General features: G+C 41.3%; 2 long non-coding RNA genes across 3 annotated transcripts in view; one reads left to right on the forward strand and one right to left on the reverse strand.

Annotated features, from left to right (window-relative positions):
* Positions 1-12,004, reverse strand: part of LOC148756608 (uncharacterized) — a 157,491-nt gene that overhangs the window by 43,495 nt on the left and 101,992 nt on the right. The window lies entirely within an intron of this gene.
* Positions 1,790-8,449, forward strand: LOC141569346 (uncharacterized). 2 transcript variants are annotated; one of them, XR_012492883.2, is made up of 4 exons: positions 1,790-2,257; positions 2,529-3,946; positions 5,331-5,481; positions 7,466-8,449. It is a non-coding gene; the product is annotated as an uncharacterized LOC141569346 (long non-coding RNA). The 2 variants fall into 2 exon arrangements; XR_016022806.1 differs by having other exon boundaries at positions 1,790-2,253; positions 7,466-8,297.

Genomic DNA, 12,004 nt, shown 5'->3' on the forward strand with positions numbered 1-12,004 from the left:
AAGAAGAACAAGACTTATTTCCCATAAGAACAAAAAATATCGTAATGCTTACCCTGCCTGCTTGACTTCTCTCAGTTATGTAAGGAATGTAGGTTTCACAAGATGGAGGATATTCCTTACCAGGGACTTTCTTTGTTTCTCTCATGCCCCTTAAGGGAATTTTGATGGACTACAGTTTCTCTTTGCGTATTTTAAAGTTTATAACTAAAATGTTTAATCATAAATTTATGTAGTTTCAAAGGATATAATTCCTGGCACATTTAAACTGAAATTTTAAACTGAAACTGACACCCTACTTTTAAATGTATCTATAGCAATATATCCACATCCATCTATTTTTAAAGGTATACACATATCTTCCTTAACAATTAGACATTTTTCATTTTTCTCTTTTCTCCTTGAAATTGCATTTCTATTCCACTTCCCCCTCAGAATTTTATACCAATGTAATATATTTTTATATTTAAATATCTTTCATTGATTACTCTCACACAGGAGGCCCTGCTAATTATGAAATGTCCTAAACTATCACTTACAAATGAGAGAAGAAAATAGAAGAGGGATCTCTCAAACAAAATGCACTAAGTTCATTTATATTGACAAAAGTCACTCAAATAATTCTCGGAATCAGTTCATGATTCACTTCAGAAACCTCACACAGAGGCGTGTGCTCAATAATTCTAGTTATTTCAATTTATATATTGCAAACTATTTTTTCAATGTATAAATTTATTTTGTTTATTGATATTTATTATTCATTATATATGTAGTAAATAAAATGTATAAGTAAATAAAAATATCATTTATTTATATTTAAATATTGATTACCATTTTTTCTCTAAAGAGATTTATCACATATGGAAATCAGTAAGTGTCTTTTACAAAAAAAGATTAAAGATCTCACATTTGTAAAGGCACATATGAAACATTTTACAGCAATGACAAGGAGAGTGAGAATATTAATAATACCCAACTAAGAGCGATATTTAAATAAGACTTTATAAAACAGACGGGAAATGGTGTAAAAAATACTGTCAAAAGTCAGTTTTATACACCGCATAATTGAATATAAAACTGGCAAGCATAAGCTTATTTACTGATATTTTAAAAAAACAAATAAAACACCATGCATAGATTTATTTAAGGCTTTTAACATTATTAAATTGAGAGGGAGTCTACACCAAAGGAAATTATAAATTTTTAGTTTTCCTCAATGTATTTTCGATTTATATTTATTTCAATTTAGCAAATCAACCCTGCTATTAACACAAGCGAGTCGGACTTTTTATTCTATATGTCAGTAAAGTGAAAACTAGCAAGACCTTACTGTAAACCAGCTATTTGTTTTCAGTTCTTTGGCATGAGCTCTTACATGTTTTCAGCCCAATTTTTAACCTCCTCCTGGGCAACCCGTAGCAAAAGTCTGAAACCCTGAGAGAACAACTGTCCTTGGAGCTCTGGGCAACCAGGACTTCCCTCCACATGTGTTGTGTGATGTCCCATCTGGGCTTCAGTTAAACCTGGAAACATCCTTCAGCCTCAGGTTAATAGCTGACTTGCCTAAGCAAAGCCGGCGATGTCGAAGACTGGTCCAATGCTTGGAAGTATATGAGGGGAAAGGAGAGGGAGAAGAAAACAGAGGAGAGGAGAGGGGTGGGAAATAAAGAAAGAAGGGGGTGGGGGGAAACAAGATGTGCAGAGAAAGGCAAAAGAGAGCCAGCTGCCGTGTGTGACTGCAAAGGACAAGGTAGTGCCTCCCCTCTCCGTGCTGGTGTCATCGTTACCTCATTCTATTTAGGGAACTTTCCAAAACACAGAGACACTTTGCGGGTCTGGCTCTCAGGACTTAGGCAACCGATTGTGTGGGGAGCAGCCTGGAAATTTCATAAGAGAGCGGAGTACTCGAGAGATTGACAGTTTGACCGAGGGATCAAAGGGTTTGAGCAGTGGGGCTCATTTTCAGAAAACCTTCCGAATTGTGACGACTTTTCCTCCCTGTTAGGGCAGTTAAGACACGGGAAAACAGTAATCCGAGGCACTTATAAGCAGCTTTCTTCTGCGTTCACAATGTTTCACGAATGTCAGTCCTCTCCAAACCCATGAAAACAAAGTAGGCGACCAGGATGGTTATCCCCAAATCACCGATAAAAGGAGAGAGAAGCACAGAAACACGTGGTGATTTGTTGGGCTTGCCCAAAAGAGAAAGATGCATGGTTGGATCACAGGAGCTGTTATTGCCTTGAAATCGACAAAGTAAGTAAGTAGCATTGCTATGTGTGTGTGTGTGGGGGGGGTGGGGATGAAGGAGGAGAGATGAGCAGTAGTCAGATGGACTGGGAATAAATCTTAATGGTTATTTGAGACTCTGAGTGCTCCAGACATATTTATCAAGCCTGTAAGAAGACCTAAAAGCCACACAGACCTAGATGAGGGAAGTCTGGGATAAACAGAAGCTAATACAGTCTGTTGCTATTGAAACATAGTAACTAATAGCAGCTCTCTTATTTTAATGTTTGTTTAATTAACAGGAGGCGATGCAGATAATCCAAATACTGGTGAACAATCCCGAATAACCAGGAGACACTTAATATTTATTTGGAGGTTAAAGTCTGGAAGCAAAACCCCACGTCTCCCAACGTTTTATAAATCACTGCTTTGGGTGCTGAGACAAACTCAGAACAGGGGAGTCAGAGAAACCTGGTCATCGCACCGAAGCTTTGGCTTCACAACGGTACCTGGGACTTATCAGGCCCGGAAGACAAGGAGTTGGCATGTGTTTCTATTATAGTGAAACTTATCTGGACTTAAAAGGCATTACATATCTACTGACTTCTTTCCTTTCCCTCAGTTGTACAAAGATGTTTTCACAGAATATTGATTGTAACTGAAAGCATTCACTCTGCATTGATCACCTGGAGGCCTGCTATCTACCTTCTGGGGATTCCCAAATGCAGACCTTCCCTTCAAAGTCTTAAAGACAGGATCTGTACACCTGTACGGCTCCATGAGCCCAAGATGCCCTGCTTGGAGTACTTTGGGCCTCAGTCATCCAGTTTGGGTCTCTCCATGGTTCAGTTACCCAGACAGCAGCCAGACCTTTCTGCCTTGGGAATAAAGTCATCTTTACCCAAGTTAGAGAAAATAAAAATTCAAATTATGTACCCAGAATTCACTCTGGTGACACGCATCTCCTTTCCATCATAATTTAAGAAGCTGAAACTTGACACACAAAGCACAGTCTGAGGACGCCTGGCTAGTCATCAGTGCAGGGTTTAGAGAATGAAAGAGCAGAACAAGACGGGCCTGGAAGTCACCACCTAGATGTCACTGGAAGGAACACCAGTACTGTTATCAGCTTCCATATCAATTCAATTAAGATGGTGTTTCCAGAAGGAGTGAGTGTGCAGCCATAGTGAATTTACAACGGAGGGATCCAAAAGTGACATGTGTTTCTCCTCACTTACTCCACTCATAATTCCAATTAGGAACACACTGATCAACCCCAGAACACAGTTTCTAGAAGAATCTTACTTCTATTATCCTGAGTCATTTCATGAACTCTGAGAAAAAAAGAAGCTTATAATTCATTATGGCAAATTATGCAAGGCTCAACCTCTGAAGTCTGTATTTATAAAAAGAAAGGAGACTGACCATTGTAACGTCCCCCCCAGAAGGATGGGGGAGCTGTGAATTCAGAGGATGAATGAACCAGCTACTTCAGGACTGACTTGTTGACACAGTCCGTTCAAGTTGGAGAAAATGCTAAATGTCTGGCTGACTTTTGCCAGCCTGTTAAAGCCCTTACTATAAAAGCATTTAAGAAGAAAGGAGTGGCTACAATTCTTTGATTCATCGGAGTGCATGCATAGAAATGTGATAAAACACAGTGGTACTATAAAAAAACCAAGAGAAAACAGAATGAATGAGAAAACAAGTTTCCCCAAAGGTAAGTCGTGTCACGATGCTTATCTATCTGGAACCATGTCCTTACCCAGGCCCTCCCAGCACTGCTCGAACCAAACCACCTCACTGAAATCTCCATTTCCTCCCATGCACCTTGCCACTTCCTCACAGCTACCGCGATGATTAAAAAAACACACTGGCTCATGTTATTCCGGCTTATTTAAAACTCGTAAAAAATAAAAAAAATAATAAAAAATAAATAAAACTCGTCAAAGTTCCCACTGCATTTTGAATAAAACCCAGATTCCTCTGAGATCTCATTTTTCATCGTGTCTTTCTCAACCATTGTTCTCCAACATCACTGACCAACTTCCTGGACCTATAAAACTTTCCTGCCTCAGTGCCGTTGCACTTTTTAGGCCCAATGCCTGGAGCTCTCCTTCCCCCAAACTGGACCAGGCTAGCATTTCCTCCTAGCAATCAGGACTCCGTCCTTTCTAGGCATCTCATCAAAAGTAGCCTGGAGCTTATGCGTTATTACATGATCTGGTTTCATTTTCTCCTAAGTCACCCATTATCTGAAATTCCTTCATTGGTGTCCATGCTTCATGCTTTTCTTCCCCACTAAAACGAAGCCCCAAAGACCAGGAAGTCATTTGTCCTGTTCATGGTACTGGCCACATTCTGACATACATAGCGACTTTGTGTGATCTTCCAAATCTCGATTCCAAACGACTTACACTCTTTTGGGGGTAGGCTTGTGATCAAGACGGTACGGAGCCAAGGGTATAGCAGCAGCCAGACAGAACCAGGGAAGGCCAAGGGTGAGACGAGAAGCTTATGGGCCGTATGCTGTTGTAGAAAGAGCATGCACTTGGAATCAGACGTGGGCTCAGGGCCCAGCCTGCCACTTCTTAGCCATGCGACCTTTGGCAAGGTGCTTGCAACTTTAGTGAGGCTCACGCTTTTCACTTGTAAGGAAGAGACAGCAAACAGCATTTACAAATAACTATTTTACAGAGCTGTAAAGGTTAAATGATATAATCTATGTAAAGTGACTACGTAGGTCTGTACTTTGCACCTATCGGCTCTCAATAAGTGGTAAGTTACGGTGACAGACTTTACTTGTTACCTCCTCAAGAGCTGCACTTCCTTCTTCTTGGTAACAGAGCCCTGATTTGGTTCAGAGTGGTAATGCTGAGGCCCCGATGATGAATCATGTTTGATCGAAGACCATCATAACTAACTTGCTCCCTACTTTCCCAGCCTCTTTTGCAACTGCAGGTGGTCCTGTGACGGAATTTTGGATGATGAAACTAAGGGGAAGTTGCCTCTGTGCGGGTGTGTGTGTGTGTGTGTGTGTGTGTGTGTGTGTGTGTGTAGAGGAAAAGCGAGCTTCTAGGAACGTTTCTACTTTTCTGCTACAGGGACAGACATCAGTGGCGTTGTATTAACCTCTTCTTCCTGCCATGGATGTTGAAGTGATGACTTATGATGAAGCAACCATCCTACAGCTTTGAGAATTAGCCATGACAATGTTGAGCCACTGACCCAATGCCAGAAGCCATTTACCTGCAGGTATTTTGCTATATGAAAACAACCATCCCATAGGTACTTAAGCCGCTGTTATGTTTTCTGCTACTGAAAGCATTCCTAACTGATGTGGACGTGTATGTGTCTGTGTGTACACATGTGTGTGTGGACAAGGGAGCATTGAAAAGTGATGGTGGTGAGAGATATGTTACTTGTATCCAGAGTTAACTGGTTCAGTGTCACCTGGGCATTTACCAAGTGAAGGCAGGGATGGATTGATTGCCAGTTTAATTAAGGTCACACTTTAACCATGGTAGAGGTTAAGGGTCTGAATTTTTAAATTTCATTAATTAAATCTAATGCTCAGGATACCAGTGTCCCCCAAAACACTGACTCTGTTTTATTGTGGGAAACTATAGCATGTGTATTTATCTAAAGCCAAGTTTAAAAAGAAATCTGCTTTTCATTTTCAATGTTAACCTCATTTTATTTCCTTTTATAAAAACCAAACATATTCTGTTTATATTTTTGGATATTTGGGCAAAGACAAACAGCATCTACCAAATGCTACATTGAAAAGAAACATTTAGATTTAAAAATTTTAAAGTTTATGAGAAATATGGCTTAAAAAACTGACACTTAAAAATGTTCTATTGTACTATGAACTATATGAGATATATCATGCTATATGGAATATATTATTGGAGGCTAAAATTTTAAAATAATACTATTAGAGAATATAGTGTTAGGTACTTAAATTAACAGTTAACTGTTCATTTTCAGTTTGACTCTTAATTCACAATTAAATGTTAACTTATGTTAAATAAATGTTACAGTGTGTGGGATACTGTTCTAAAGTCTTTGTATTAACTCATTTAATCTTCTCATTAGTCTTCTTTATGGATTTGGTACCCTAGTCCCAACCTTATCCACAGTTTCACGTTCCATAGTTTCAGTTACCTACAGTCAACCACAATCCAAAAATATTACATGGAAAATTCCAGAAAGAAACAATTTGGATGTTTTAAATTGAGTGCTGTTCAGGGCAGGGTGATGAAATCTCACCTTGTCCCACTTCGTCCTATATGGGACATGAATCCTTTCTTTGTCCAGCATCCCCATGCTGTATACGCTCCTCACCTGCTAGTCACTTAGTAACCACATTGGTTATCAGATCAGTTATGAGAACGAGAGAGAGAGAGATAGCATTCACAGAATGTTTATTAGAGTGAATCATTATAATTGTTCTATTTTATTATTAGTTATTGTTGTGAATCTCTTACTGTGCCTAGCTTATAAACTTTCTCATAGGTGTGCATGTACAGGAAAAAATATGGTATGGCTAGGGTTCGGTACTACCGCGGTTTCAGGCATCCCCCGGGGGTCTTTGAACGTGTGCCCCGTGGATAAGGGGGGATGACTGTATCGGTAGTATTTTCATTTCCATCTTGTGGCTGTGGATACTGAATCACAGAGATGTTCAATCCTTTGCTCCAGCAGAACTGAACGTGAACCCAGGGAGTCTGCCTGTGCATGCTGCTCTCTCGTCCACTACAATCAGCTGCCTCCGAATTACCCATTAGACTTGATGTCGGCTCAGTTATATTACTTGTTCACTTGTGCTGAGCTACATGTCTGAACACATTCTTACTCATTCCTTTATCTGAGTAAAGATATTTTCCCAGTTATTATCCCACACACTTTGTAATAAATGGACTTACCATGCTCCCTTAGCCTAGTCCACCCAGTAAGCTAACCCACTCAAACAACAGTTAAAACAAAACTCCTTCTGAAGAGAATTCTAAACCAAAATGCTCACCTGCCTTGAGGATAAAGGACCTGCTCCCCTTTGGGGACAGACGAGGGGCCACTGTGTGAACCACATTCAACCTGTAAAACTCAGCTCGAATTCTGCCATTTCTATCCATTTCATGGCCTGGATTTCAGGGATGTGTCTATCTTACTCCATATTTTGGGGGAACCACACAAGTGTTGTCTTTTCCTTTTTCTGTCTATCATTGTGACTTAGGAAATATGGAGAAAGATGAGGACCACTGACCTCGATTTTACAATGGAACCAAAGTTTCCGAAGCAGCAGGATAGAGCCCTGACAACGACAACAGTGAGGTGGAGACAAGGGATGAGAGAAACGCAAAAGTCAGAAGCATCTAATGGAAGAGAGCAGTGAACACGAGGACAAAAGGTGCAAGAGAAGGGTTAGAAAGTCAGGGTCAGGGTCTGGGCGGTGGAACGAGTGTTTGAAGAGTGTTGGAGAAGATTCTCCAGTCTCACTTCTTCCCGCCTCACTTGTGAAACTACAGTTTCAAAGGGAGCTGCCCAGAACTGCCTCTCTGCTCAGATGCTCCTTAGGCATTGAGGAAGTAAACAATTAAGCCCGGCCTGGGCCACATTCTGGCATTTGTATCCTCTCTCCAATCCCCAAACCTGTGGTGTCATTCCTTAGGTTAGTCACTCATTTTATCTTCACGACGCCCTGTCCGTCTTCTGGATGGCTGCTGGGTGCTCCCACTTAAGCAGTGGTCCTGGATCAGATGGTGCCAGAAAGCTGCTTTTCCAGTTAGGGGGACATCGCCAGAGATCCCTAAAGAGGCATTCCCCACAGCTTGCTCCCCACAGTTACGTTCTTTTTCTCTCCCGCTCACTTTTAAGTTTTCATTTTAGTTTTGTATATGGAATTTAGCTAATGGGAAGAAGAGATTGCTAGAGCCAACTTCTTAGGGGAGTTACTATGCAATTTCTGTTGCCCCCAAATGTAGACGGACCGTTGCCATTTCTTCATCTTCCTCTTGCTATTAACATCCTACCAATCAGCTTCTGCCCCCACTAATGAACTGAGTCTAGTCCCACAAATGATTCTAATAACCTCCCCGTACGTGACTCAAATGGAGACGGTACAGTCCTTTTGTTACATGAATAGTTTTCGACCACATCTTTCTTCTATCCCCAAATCCTTGTTACTTCCCTCTGCTCTAATAAAACCTTGTAATACTTCTCTCGTTTCATTGGAGTTATTTTTTTTTCTAGCTTTGTTTCCCATCACACTGAGAAACCTTTAGCGCCTGGACTATGTGCTAGATTAGGGATTAAACGTTAGTGATTCTAAGAACAGGCGTGATGTAGTTACGCCATTTATCTATTCGCCCATTCATTTGTTCCTTCACCAAATATCACTTACCAGTGTCAGTCTATTCCTGAGGAAAGAATAAGCATGTAAGCTTTCTAATTTGGATTAGAGAGTCTGAAAACTAAAGCCATTGTCTTTTTCCTGGAGAGCTTACAGGATATTTTGGGAACAACTTCAACAACAAAAATAAAACACATGTTTATGAGGCTACACACTGTAATAGCCACTTTACATATATCATTACATTCAATCCTCACAACAATACTTAAACCTAGTTTTATTTTTGAGTAAACGGGTACTCAGAGATTCCGTAGCACGCCCAAGTTTGCAGCTAGTAAATGGCATTGCTAGGTTTGGATCTATGTCTGTTTGGTTTTCAAGTTCACTTTCTTTCCATAGTAGGTCATATTTTCTTCTTCCTTTAGTATCAGTGGCCATCACCTTAGTCATCGCTGCACTGTCACCATTTCCAGATCACCCAGCTGTTCATCTACCGAAATATCTGGTGTATATGTATGTATATGTATTGTGTGTGTGTGTGTGTGTGTGTGTGTGTGTGTGTGTGTGGCGGGGGGTGGGGGGTACTACTAGCCCTGACAGCCTTTCCACCCAGCTTTGCAAATTCCAGTGTTCCCAGGTGTCTAGTGAGTTGTAGTTTATTTCTCTTCCCTTCTCAGATGTTTGCAGCAACTCAGGAGTTGAGTTTTCATGAGGCTGCACAGAGAGAAGTTTGACTAGTGGGAAATTCTAATGAGAGACAGTTGTGGGTTCCAATAGGGCACGTAGGAGGAAAGTCACAGCTGAGTATGTAAGGGCTGTGGCATCTGCATGAGGGTGTTTGTGTGGGTGTGACAGAGCAGCAGCAGAAGGCATCTGTGGCTGGAGTGGTTCTGGCTGCCACGGGGTCTTCTCACTGTCTGTCTGTCCATGTGTTCTCGTAGGTGCACATGTGGCTTCTCTGTGGGTGTGCCATTTGTGTCTGTGTATGGGTTTCTCTGTGTGCATGTGGGGGTGCTGGAGGAAGAGCGAACGTCTAAATAGCTTTTCCAGACTTTCACTCAGGGCCAAGACTCAAAGTGAAAATGCTATCAGATGTGTAAATGAAATTTGCTGAGAAACCTTCATAGGAGGCATGGAAGAGCCAGAAAATGGAGTAACCAGTCCATTATATTCCCTTTACCGCTTTTCTTTCCAGTCTTCACAGAGTTTCCTCCCCATCATCACCTCATCTTTTATCTGTCCAGGTGAATTATTTTTCACTCTGTCTGTGTGCCGTCAAATTGAATGATTATTTCTGTGTTTCTGCCTCTACACAGGCGGGGGACAGCTATGTGACATGGGGAAGACTGGCAGGAGAAACGTCTAGACAGAGGGCACAGGGAACCAATGCCTTCCCTGCCCTGCTGAATGATCATGTCAACTACATGCCAGGCACTGTGTTATAATATAGTCACACCCCTTCCCCACTGTCCTCAAGTGATAGGCTAAAACTCTAGAGGAGACAAACGATAAAACAATTGTTGAAATTATGGTAGAACATGAAACAAATCAATCAATGAAAGCAGCAAGGTGAATTGTGAAATATAAGTTCTGATGGTGCTACATCAAAGTAAAATTTGCAAAGTTTTTGGCCACGATGAAAAATTTATAGGAAAAAAATCTATGAAAACCACCTAATGCAGAGCTCCCTACTAATACTTGAATCAGACTTTATCTCTCCCCAAATATTTTAACTAATCTCTGCATTGCCTGTTGACTCATACCTAAAAACGAAAAGTTCTTTATTTTTACATTTCCATGGCTTTTGAATAAGTATAAGAGGTGAAAGAGAGAGAGAGAGAGAGAGAGAGAGAGAGAGAGAGAGAGAGAGAGAGAGAGAGATTGAAAAGAGAAGAGAGAAAAGGAGAGAAGACAGGAAGGGATTCAACATGCCTGAGAGCTACTGACAGATTTTCGTTCTTTCTGTTGAATGACAGCAATACAACAAGACAACAGTGAGACGCTTCCTCCCCAGTTGGAAAGAGAGGAAATGAGGTTTGCCATCTGTGGGAATAAGCCTGGAGACTATCTGTAAATAAGGGTCTCAAGTATTTGGGAACACGCAAAACTCCAGTCAAGGTCACCTGGGTGTCATTTCAAGCAGGCCATTCTAGAATGTGATTTTCATTTAGTAAGTGGAACAAAACTGTACTGTACTTTCTACGGAGGAGTCGAGTGCACAGAAAACAGTTCAGTCTGGATGCACAGAAAGGAAGTGCAACCGGGGAGTCTAGAGTCAGGGGGTCAGGAGACAGAGCCTCAGTCACTACAGGATGTGGTGCAGCAGTGATTCCTCTGGCAGCCCCACTGCCAGTACGAACAGGAAGGCTTGCTTACCACCGTCCAGTCTTTCCATTTGTTTTTCTTCTCTGTTCGCAAAGTAGCATTTTCATTATGAACTGTTCTGCTACCAAGAAGGTGGTACCCTGGAAGGGGAAATATTCTAGAACCTGGAAGGAATAGCTTCCCCAAGATAAGTACAGAAGGGGAAGTCTATTGACTTGATAAACTTCAGTCTCCTGTGAGTCTGATTAGTTGAGACAGGCTTCCCAGGACTGGTGGCAAAGGAAGGACATGGACAGGTGAAGGGCAGATGCAGAGCTGCTCACCTGTGAGGCCTGGTGGCCGGCAGGAAGCTAGGCTTCCTCTGGAAAGCACGCTGCTATTCACTACAGCAGTTCCTAATCCTGGTGGGTCATGATGTAGAAACAGTGCATTCTAGAACAGGATAAAGCTGATCAGTGACTAGATAGTTCCAACCTTTCTCCTTTTCTGACACTAAAAAGGATTCTAGCTTGGCCTACTTCCGGCTATTCCTTTTCCCCAATCTGAGTGGGTTGAATAGCTTTGGCCATTTTGTGATGGCGATTGACAGCAAGAGGTGGGGGAGGGAGCAGCAAGACCAGATAGATTTCTGTAGGGATTTTAAAGGAGATTATTAGTTGTGGTCTGTGAGCAACATGGATTGGGATAAGAAATAAGAAGTATTTCTCGAAAGACTGTGTATCACCTTCAAGGGGTTTGAAGAAACACAAGTAAAATATTTGTTATTCTGAAATTATTTTGCTTGGATGGAATGGAATGCATTCTTTTAAATTCAACACGTGTATGGATTAAAATAACTGGAATATAGTTTTAGGAAGATTATGCATAAATGTTATTGCTTATTATTCTTAATTATTTTCCCTAGATGTTTGTTAATTACTATTTTGATTTTCAAGCCCAAGGGAACCCTCAGTCATGGACTATTAACCCACTCTCTCCCATTGCTTAAGATTCCACACGTTAAATCAGACCCTTCTCCAGAGCTCCAGACCAACTACTAGTTGGTCGTTTTCACTCGGATGCCGCTTGAGGATGTCAGACTCAAATGATCTCACCATC

This window comes from Rhinolophus sinicus, chromosome 11 (genome assembly GCF_057876585.1).
Source record: "Rhinolophus sinicus isolate RSI-liver-muscle chromosome 11, RSI-T2T, whole genome shotgun sequence".
NCBI lineage: Eukaryota > Metazoa > Chordata > Mammalia > Chiroptera > Rhinolophidae > Rhinolophus > Rhinolophus sinicus.